The 10,244-nt window shown below is 41.2% G+C and overlaps 1 pseudogene; it reads right to left on the bottom strand.

Annotated features, from left to right (window-relative positions):
- Nucleotides 1–8,900: 8,900 nt before the first annotated feature.
- On the bottom strand, nt 8,901–9,793 carry LOC101527778 (putative vomeronasal receptor-like protein 4; annotated as a pseudogene).
- Between the last annotated feature and the right edge of the window lie 451 nt (nt 9,794–10,244).

Genomic DNA, 10,244 nt, shown 5'->3' with positions numbered 1-10,244 from the left:
CCTTCCGGTCAAGGGATATGAAAGTTAAGCACTAAGTGCACTAAGTGACCATCAGGCAGCTTAAATCGTGGGAGCAAACCCAGAAGGAGGATGCCTTTGTGAACTCCTTGTGCAGAGCGCTGCCAAGTGTCATGAGATTCTGAAGCTAGATTTCAGATTTTGAAGATTGACACAAGCGAAAAGCCACGTAAGGATGTACAGTGATTGGTGGCTAACACATTGTCATTACGAATCAATCACTCGGATAACAGCTTATATTTCTAAAAGATGTATCTCAAATCAAGAGAAGGCTTTGGAAGTTAAGTCTATGATTTCTGAAAAACTCATGGAAAACAGGACTGAAAAAGATGGCCGACTGCAGAGAGCTGGTGTAGGGTGGAGTAGGGAAGGAGGGGAGCCCATCCAGCAGAGAAACAGGCCAGGAGGCGCGAAACTGTAGGGAGAAGAGCGAGAAGGTCACTGGAGTTCACTAAAGCAAGAAGATCTACACAGCGTGAAGGAACAGCCGCAAAAAGTAGGAAAGAAAATACAGCACGCCGCGAGAAACCTGGTGAGTCAGGATCCCAGGCAGGGGGAAGGCGGCAGAGGCTCAACCGCCCCAGGGAAAACAGAGGCGGCTGGAAGGATAGGCGCCCACACCAACAGGGGCACCAGTCCCCTGGAAGGCAGGAGCCCCCAGAGGAGGCTACTGGACTGATCATTGGGTGCATTATCCCTGCAGAAGTGGAGGAAAAGCTGGGGAGATTTCCCAGAGGCTTGCCTACCCGCTGCTCAGCGGCTCTGGGAGAGTGCAGAGGGAACAGGAGCAGCACTGTGGGACTGGGGCTCAGAGATCCCCATATCGGCTCCAAGCTGTGGACTGGCTGCGGGAGAGTCCATGGATCCTGTTGATGGACTCGCCCTGAGCCCCAGAGGCTGGGCAACGTTCTACAGGGCCTCACGTCCTGGGCAGAGGAGCAGACTAGTGGGGGCACGTCTCACCTAAAGGGCTCTGTGCCTCTCAGAGATCCGCTTCCACCCTTGAGAGAGTGCAGCTGAGGAAGTGGCTTCTTCAGGGCAGAGTCCCCAGCTGGGCTCAGCTAGAGAGGCCAGACCATAGCGGGCTCAGCTGAATTGGCCAGACAGGTTTTCCCAGCAGGAGCCCGCTCAGAAAGACCTGCCTGTGGTGTTGCAGCCCTAGGCGGAGCAGCGCTTCTGAGTTTGGCACTGGGGCCGCGGAGATCTCCAGCCCAGCACAGGCCGGGGTTGGGGATTTTAGGCTCCGAGCAGCAGGAGCCCTTGCTGTGCTAACCTCAAGCCCTGAAGGAGAGTCTCGGCTCAGCACTGAGGCAGAGACCCCTGCTGTATTAGCCTTGTGACCCAAAGCCCAGGCGCGGCTCGGCAGAGTGAATCTGTAGGGCACTGCCTTTGAGAGGGAGCCACAGGGGAAGGGGCCTGGCACTAGGGCTGGCCCACAAAGCCTCCTGACCCAACTCGGGGCTGTGATCTACAGACCCTGAAAGCAGCTGGTGACTCAGGCAGTAAGCCCTGCTGGGCTCAGCCGGAGACCCCAAACCAGAGCCGGCTCAGCTGAATCACCGCTAAAATCTCAAAACAACAAGAAGCAAAAACACAATGAGGAGAAGTATCAGAAAAAGCAATGACCCAGAGGAAAGATCAAGCACTCCCTCCCAATACAACCAAAAACTAATCCCAATATCTGAGATGCAAGATGAAGACATAGAGGAACTATCAGATAAGGACTTTAAGAAGCTAATGATGAAATTCGTCAGAGAGAGTGAAAAGCGCTGGGAAGAGTCTAAGGCATTCGAAAACCATATCACTGCAGAAATAAATCAAGTCAAAAAGGGAATCCTTGATATAGAGAACAAAATTGAAAGCCTAACCAACAGAATGAACACAGCAGAAGACAGAATATCAGAATTGGAAGACAATCAGAATGAAAGGCAGCAGCTCATCAAACAGTTGGAGACAAATCTAGAGAAAGCCAATAGGTCCATACAGGAAATGAAAGACAACCTCAAAAAATCAAATATTAGAATAATAGGCCTTCCCGAAGGAATGGAAAAGGAGACAGGCTTGCAACGAGTGCTCAATGAGATAATACAGGAGAACTTCCAGAATACTGGAAATATAAATCTAGCACAAATCCAGGAAGGACAAAGAACCCCCAGTAGATACGACCCAAACAAATCGTCTCCCAGACATGTGGTCCTCAAGCTACCTTCAAGTGAATACAAGGAAACCATTCTAAGACAAGTAAGAAAAAAGGATAAGATTACTTTCAGGGGAAGGGAAATCAGGATCACAGCCGACCTATCAGAAGAAACGCTCCAAGCAAGGAGAGAATGGGGTAAAACCTATCAAATCCTGAAACAAAACAACTGCCAACCAAGAATAATGTACCCAGCAAAGCTCTCATTTATATTTGAGAATGAAATCAAATACTTCAACAGTAAAGAGAAACTCGAAGAATACATCAACACGAAACCAGCTCTGGAAAATCTCCTCAGGAAGGTGCTAAACCCAGAAAGAAAAAATACAAACCAAAATCAAAGATGTCAAATGGGAAGACCTCCCCACTAAAATCCATACAAGAAAAGTCAACCAATCAAAAACTCTAATAGTCGCAAATACACACTTGCACACTTATACTCATGGCAGCCCAAAACCAATTCCTCTCAATATTATCTCTAAACACAAATGGCTTAAACTCACCAATCAAAAGGCATAGATTAACGGAATGGATCATCAAACAGCACCCAACTATATGTTGCCTACAAGAGACACATCTAACCAGAAAATCCTGTAAGAAATTTAAAGTGAAAGGATGGAAAAAGACATTTCATGCCAATGGACGAGAAAAAAAGGCTGGTGTAGCTGTTCTAATCTCAGATGACCTAGACTTCAAGCTGACAGACATCAAAAAGGACAGAGAAGGACATTATATATTGGTGAAGGGACTGATCCATCAAGAAGTAATTACAATCGTGAACATATATGCACCTAATTCCAATGCGCCTAGCTTCGTGAAGCAACTACTTACAGACTTAAGGGGAGACATAGATACACACACAATAATAGTGGGCGATCTTAACACCCCGCTAACAACTATAGACAGATCAACAAAACAAAAACTCAACAAAGAAACAACAGAGCTCGTACAAACATTAGAACAACTGGACTTGGTAGACATTTATAGAATTTTTTATCCTAAGACCACAGATTATACATTTTTTTCAGCAGTACATGGCACCTTCTCCAGGATCGACCACATGATAGGACACAAAGCAAATCTAAATAACTTCAAAAAGATAGAAATCATACCATGTACCCTCTCAGACCACCACGGAATGAAACTGGAAATCAGCAATTCAAAATGCCCAAGGAAATATAGAAACTCTTGGAGGTTGAACAATATGCTATTGAACGAACAATGGGTCAGGGAAGAAATTAAAGATGAGATCAAAAAATTTATGGAAACCAATGAAAACTCTGATACAACATTCCAAAACTTGTGGGACACTGCCAAAGCAGTGCTACGGGGTAAACTCATCGCAATTGGAGCTCATGTCAAGGCCCAAGAGAGGCGCCAAATACAGGAACTAACCACACACCTCCAGGAAGTGGAAAAGCAGCAGCAGATGAGCCCCACACACAACAGGAAACAAGAAATCATCAAAACAAGGGAGGAAATCAACCAGATAGAAATAAAAAAAACCATACACAAAATCAACAAATCAAAAAGCTGGTTTTTTGAAAAGATAAACAAAATAGACACCCTGCTGGCCCGACTGACAAAGAAAAAACAAGAGAAAGCAAAAATTAACAGCATCAAAGATGAAAAAGGCAACATAACAACAGACATTACAACCATTAAGAACATAATCAGAAATTACTACAAAGCACTGTACTCCAACAAATCAGAAGACCACCAAGAAATGGAAAAGTTCTTAGACTTATACAACTTGCCAAAACTTAGCCCAGAGGCAACAATCAACCTGAACAAACCCATAACTGAAGCAGAGATTGAATCAGTGATTAAAGACCTCCCAACAAAGAAAAGCCCAGGCCCAGACGGCTTCACTCCAGAATTCTACAAAACATTCCGAACAGAACTAACCCCAATCCTCTACAAACTCTTCAAAACTATAGAAAAGGAAGCAACCCTTCCAAACTCATTCTATGAAGCCAACATTACCTTAATCCCAAAACCGGGCAGAGATCCTACAGAGAAGGAAAACTACAGACCTATCTCTTTGATGAACATTGATGCTAAGATTCTCAACAAAATCCTAGCCAACAGAATTCAAAAACACATCAGACAGATCATTCATCCGAATCAAGTAGGATTCATCCCTGGAATGCAGGGATGGTTCAACATTCGGAAATCCATAAATGTGATACACCACATCCAAAAACTGAAAAACAAGAATCACATGATAGTATCAATAGATGCAGAAAAAGCTTTCGACAAAATCCAGCACAACTTCCTGCTAAAGACCCTAACCAAGGTAGGCATAGATGGAAAAATCCACAACATAATCAAAGCAATATATGCAAAACCCAATGCCAGCATCATACTGAATGGAGAAAAACTGGAACCCTTCCCACTGAGATCTGGAACAAGACAGGGATGTCCGCTTTCTCCGCTGCTATTCAACATAGTTCTAGAGGTACTCGCTGACGCCATAAGACAAGAAAAAGAAATCAAAGGAATCCAAATGGGAAATGAAGAAGTCAAGCTTTCACTATATGCAGATGACATGATTCTTTATATGGAAGAGCCAAAAGGCTCAACACAGAGACTACTAGAACTTATACGAGAGTTCGGTAGAGTGGCAGGGTACAAAATTAATGAACAAAAATCAACAGCCATAGTGTATGCTAACAGCCCCAAGTTGGAAAAAGATCTAACCAGCAAGATACCATTCAAAGTAACAAAGGAAAGCATGAAGTATCTGGGAATTAACCTAACCAAAAATGTTGGAGACCTATTTGAGGAAAACTACAAACTACTTAAAAAAGAAATTGAACAAGATCTAGAAAGATGGAGTAACATCCCATGCTCCTGGATAGGTAAAATCAATATCATTAAAATGTCTATACTGCCAAAGGCAATATATACATTCAACGCAATCCCAATCAAATTGCCCAAAACATTCTTCACAGATCTGGAAACAATGATTCAAAGGTTCATCTGGAAACACAAAAAACCACGAATAACTAGAACCATTCTCAAGAACAGGAAGTTAGCAGGGGGAATCACAGTCCCAGACCTCTGGACATACTATAGGGCAGTGGTTATCAAAACAGCCTGGTACTGGCACAAAGATAGAGAAGAAGATCAATGGAGCAGAATAGAAACACCAGATGGGAACCCACACAAATACAGCCAAATAATCTTTGACAAAAAGACAAACGACAACCCAGGCAAATGGGAAGGTCTGTTCAATAAATGCTGTTGGGACAACTGGTTGATAGCCTGCAGAAACAAAAAGATAGACCCACATCTCTCACCATATACTAAGATCAAATCCAAATGGATAAAAGATTTAAACCTACATCCAGAAACCTTCAAACTTTTGGAAGAAAATGTTGGAAACACACTGCAACACTTAGGGGTAGGCCCTCACTTCCTAAAAAAGACTCCAAATGCAGTAGAAATCAAGACCAAAATAAACAAGTGGGACCTCATCAAACTAAGAAGCTTCTGTACAGCTAGAGAAACAATCAACAAAGCAAAAAGGCAACCCACAGAATGGGAGAAGATCTTTGCACACGACTTAAAATAGAAATGTCAATGAGGTGGTCACAGAAGGTGGATAAGAAATCGCATTTACTTTTACCATATTGGTTACTCGTTACTATGTCAATTAATTCCATGGTGATGTAAATTTTTGCTGATGGTATGTTGGAGCTTTTAATTGATCGGGATGATAGTCTGCTGGCTCTGTCTTCAGACCAGAGAGTGTATACCTAAGAAGCCGTTGAACTTATCTGGACAATAAGATGCTGGACTCTATGTTTGGTATATGCTTGCAATGGGGGAATCTCAACTGAACTTGAACTGTGGTTATGCAACAAGGTGGAGGAATCCACCATGGTGGGAGGGTTTGGGGAGGGGTGGGGAGAATCCCAGTACCTATGAAACTGTGTCACATAATACAATGTAATTAATGAATTTAAAATAAAATTAAAAAAAAAAAAAAAAAAAAAAGAACTGATGCCCATATGGGATCCTGGCCCATGCAAGGTGAGCACTTTAGCCACTAGGCTACTGCATCAGGCCCTCTTTTTCTCTTCTTAGGATCGTTCTTTCCCGTTTATCTGCCCTTCACTCTGGTGTTTATTCACTAATATTTTATGCTGCTATGCATAGCCTTTTAACATTTGTTTTAATGGAAATTGCATGTTTCTGTGAATTCATTTTGAAAAAAAAAAGGAAAAAGATCTGTTCTGAGAACACAGTTCTCAAATATAAACTTGAGGAAAACAGGGCCTATTTACAGCATCCTGTCTTCCCTCATTATTGGCATCCTTCATAGAGCTCATCACAGGGATTTGAGCTGATCTCGCCTGAGAATAATTACATTTCTAGTAAAATCCTGTTCGTGATGGAAGTGACACACCTACCAATGTGAAGACATGAATATCTGAGAGGGTTTATTATGTCATTCTTCCCAAGGGCTTGCACCATTTTGTAAGAATCAGTGCCGTAAATCTGACAAATGGAACACTAATGGTTAGACTTTAAATGTCTGCAATGGACCAAAGAAACTAGATATTTTTAATAAGGTGTAGGATTCTGAGAGCATCCAGCTGGTATTACAGAGATAATTGCCTCTGCGTAAGACCAGCTAGCCCTTTAGGGCAATCTAATAATTTATGGTTCCGTCTGAGTATATAGACTCTATTGAATAATCTCAAGAACTTGTGCCTTGATGCTCTGCAGTCGCTTGTCAAGGAAATATTTGTGTTCATTTTTAGATTTTGAATTTTATGAGTGCATTTTACCTGACTTTCATAGAGATACCTTCTTGTGTTCAGTGATGCTATTTTGTTCAGAAAAATTATGACTTCTTAAGGATTTTATTTAGCTCTCAGTAACTGGACTTTTTCCCCCCGTAACAATCAAATAAAGGTTAATATTTTACTGTCATGGTCAACATTTGAAAGCTCACTCTGTAGAACCTGGAGAAAAAGCATAAAAGTTCATTGTATTTTAAAGAAAAGTTAGTTTTGCTATTGGTGAACGTAACCTCACATGTGACTGCTTCAAAGGTTTTAGTCGAGTTGGTTTGATGTATGCTGGCTTTCTTAACTCAGCCCAGGCTGATTCTTAGGAAGCCCTTTTCCTTCATGAAGTCCATTACTGCGCTCATTCCTTACAGATTCATTACTGTAATGTTAGATATACTGGTCTCAATGTATGTAAATGATAATTCTTTCAGAAATTTGGAATTTTGTGTGTCCATATCTCAAAAATAAAGGAACTCTTACTCTTTGGGGGGTGATTTATACTGATTTTTTTTAAAAAATTATTTTTATTTGAAAGAGTTATAGAGAGGAGACACAGAGAATTCCTTCATGTGCTGATTCATTCCCCAAATGTAAAATGTTTTTGAAATAAAACAAAATAAAGTGTTTACCAAATATGTTTAAAAAAAAAAAAAATGCAGTTCTTTGTGGCCAAATGGGCCAAACTGGAAACCATAATGCTAAGGGAAATGAGCCAATCCCAAAAGGTTAAATACCACATGTTTGCCTTAATTTGATATGATGTTATGTATAACAAGTTATGTTATGAATGTTATATGTTGTGTATAAACCAAAATTGAAATGTCAATGAGGTGGTCACAGAAGGTGGCTGGGAACTCGCATTTACTTTTAACATATTGGTTACTCATTACTATGTCAATTAATTCCATGGTGATGTAAATTTTTGCTGATGGTATGTTGGAGCTTTCAATTGACTGGGATGATACTCTGCTGGCTCTGTCTTCAGACCAGAGAGGGTATACCTAAGAAGCCATTGAACTTGACTAGACAATAAGATGCTGGACTCTATGTTTGGTATATGCTTGCAATGGGGGAATCTCAACTGAACTTGAACTGTGGTTATGCAACAAGGTGGAGGAATCCACCATGGTGGGAGGGTTTGGGGAGGGGTGGGGAGAATCCCAGTACCTATGAAACTGTGTCACATAATACAATGTAATTAATGAATTTAAAATAAAATTAAAAAAAAAAAAAAACTCATGGAAAACAGTCATAACCTTCTTCACCTCTGATCTTAGCCCTCCTCGAAAGTGATGTGTCTCTTAGCACCGGTATCATGGGTTAGATACTATTCCATGCAGAATGCGAGTAGCCTGACCTAGGATATATTGTGAAAAGCATGGGTGCCTGTAGAAGAGAGCCTTTCTCTGCCAACCTTACATTTCGAGGATGCATAGAGTGTAATTTTACCAATATAACAAATTTGTCCCAGGAATTTCTTTTAAAATGGTCTCTTTTTTTCCCAAAAGTTTGAACTCTCTTTGTGTGGGTGGGTGTAAGTGTGTGTGTTGACAAACACATGGAATCTCTTCTCTCTATTACATTTTTTTAATTCAATCTCAGAATGCCAACTAATTTACAGCCCCAACTAAATAAGCAAGAAGAATAAAAACATATAGCAGAAATGTCAAAATAAGAATCTATGAGAAATCTGTATTTTCCAATTCTTTGAAGCCCTGAACAGGGCATAGATTGTTTAGGACCAAATTTCTTCTCAATATGAAGTTCATTTGCATACAACTTGATGAATTTAATATTGTGATGAATGCAGGGAATTCAAATCCCTAAAGGGGATCTTTCATATGTACAGCAATGTGCAGAAGTAGTTTCCAAGCTTCTCAGTGAGCACTCCAACATGAAGTGATATGAATAACCCTGTTGATCAGAACAAAGGGGCTGAGACTGGCATAACACAGTTCTAGAAACACTTTGATACTTAATGCTCTTGATTCTTCAGACTATGTGATCTCTGTGTAGAATGAAAAAATGAAATCTGCCCAATAAGACAATAGGAAACAGTTCATGAGAATGAGAGTACTCTGAGTGGGCTGCGATATTTGGCACACCTGGAGCTATGGAGGTAAACGACATGCTTGTGATGTTTGTACAGATGGAGAGCCATGTACAGACTGGTCCAACCCATGAGACTCTGAAATGTGAAGACCAAATGAGCCATGAGGCAGAGTAAGAGCCATCTGACCAATTGTGGAGCTGGCGGCATGTAGCAATACCCAATGTATGTTCTAACTTGAGACTCATTCATACTGTTGACTTCTGCGATATAGTGGAGCAAGTTAGAGCTTATGACAAAGCTAAAGACCCAGAAGAGGAGGAGGTAGGGAAGAACCTACCATGCAGTGTGTGGTTTGAACTTTCTCCACGAGGTGTTCCTGGAACTGATGGTGATGGCCTGGACAATGCTGAGGAGGCAGGTGGTGCAGATGGAGAGACTTCGAAACACGGTACCCAGGTAAGCCATGATTTTGCAAACAATGTCACTTAGTAGGGAGTTACTGATATAAACGACCGTGATTATGTCACTGATACATCTGGTACAAATAATGACATTATTTGATATAGCTAAATGAATGAGCATAAGGTCTATGGAATTTTTCTCACGACTCATGACTAATATACTTACATGTGTCAAAATCATAAGCACGTTTCCCAAAATTCCAGGCCCCATGAGAGAAAGGAAGCTCATTTTCTGGATGAGGTGTCTCTGTGTCATCTTATGACTTCATGAAATGACCTTGAGAAAACTTGCAGAATGCAAAGAAGTGAGCATAACAGTTTCAGATCAGTGGATGTGAAAAGAACAGTATTGCTGCAACAACATATGCATAGTTCATTCCTTCTTTAAAGCATAAAACTCATCTGTGTTTTTAAAATCTATATTTTTTTGAAAGGAAGATTTGCAGAGAGAAGGAGAAATAGACATAGAGTACTTTATTTGCAGTTTCACTTACATCTCAAATGACCACATCGTCCAGAGCTGAGCCAATCTGAGTCCAGTCAAAAGGAGCTTCTTTCTGGTTTCCCCAATGGCTGCCGGAACCCAAGGTCTTGAGTCATCCGCAGCTGATTTCCCAGTCCATAAATAAGAGGAATCAGAAGTGAAGCAATCAAAGCTAGAACTAACTTCCAAGTGGAATAAGGCTGTTGCAGGTTTAGGATCAACC

The sequence above is a fragment of the Ochotona princeps genome, chromosome 17 (assembly GCF_030435755.1).
Source record: "Ochotona princeps isolate mOchPri1 chromosome 17, mOchPri1.hap1, whole genome shotgun sequence".
Lineage (NCBI taxonomy): Eukaryota > Metazoa > Chordata > Mammalia > Lagomorpha > Ochotonidae > Ochotona > Ochotona princeps.
The sequence above is the reverse complement of the archived record's forward strand: the minus strand, read 5'-3'. Positions and strand labels throughout refer to the sequence as shown.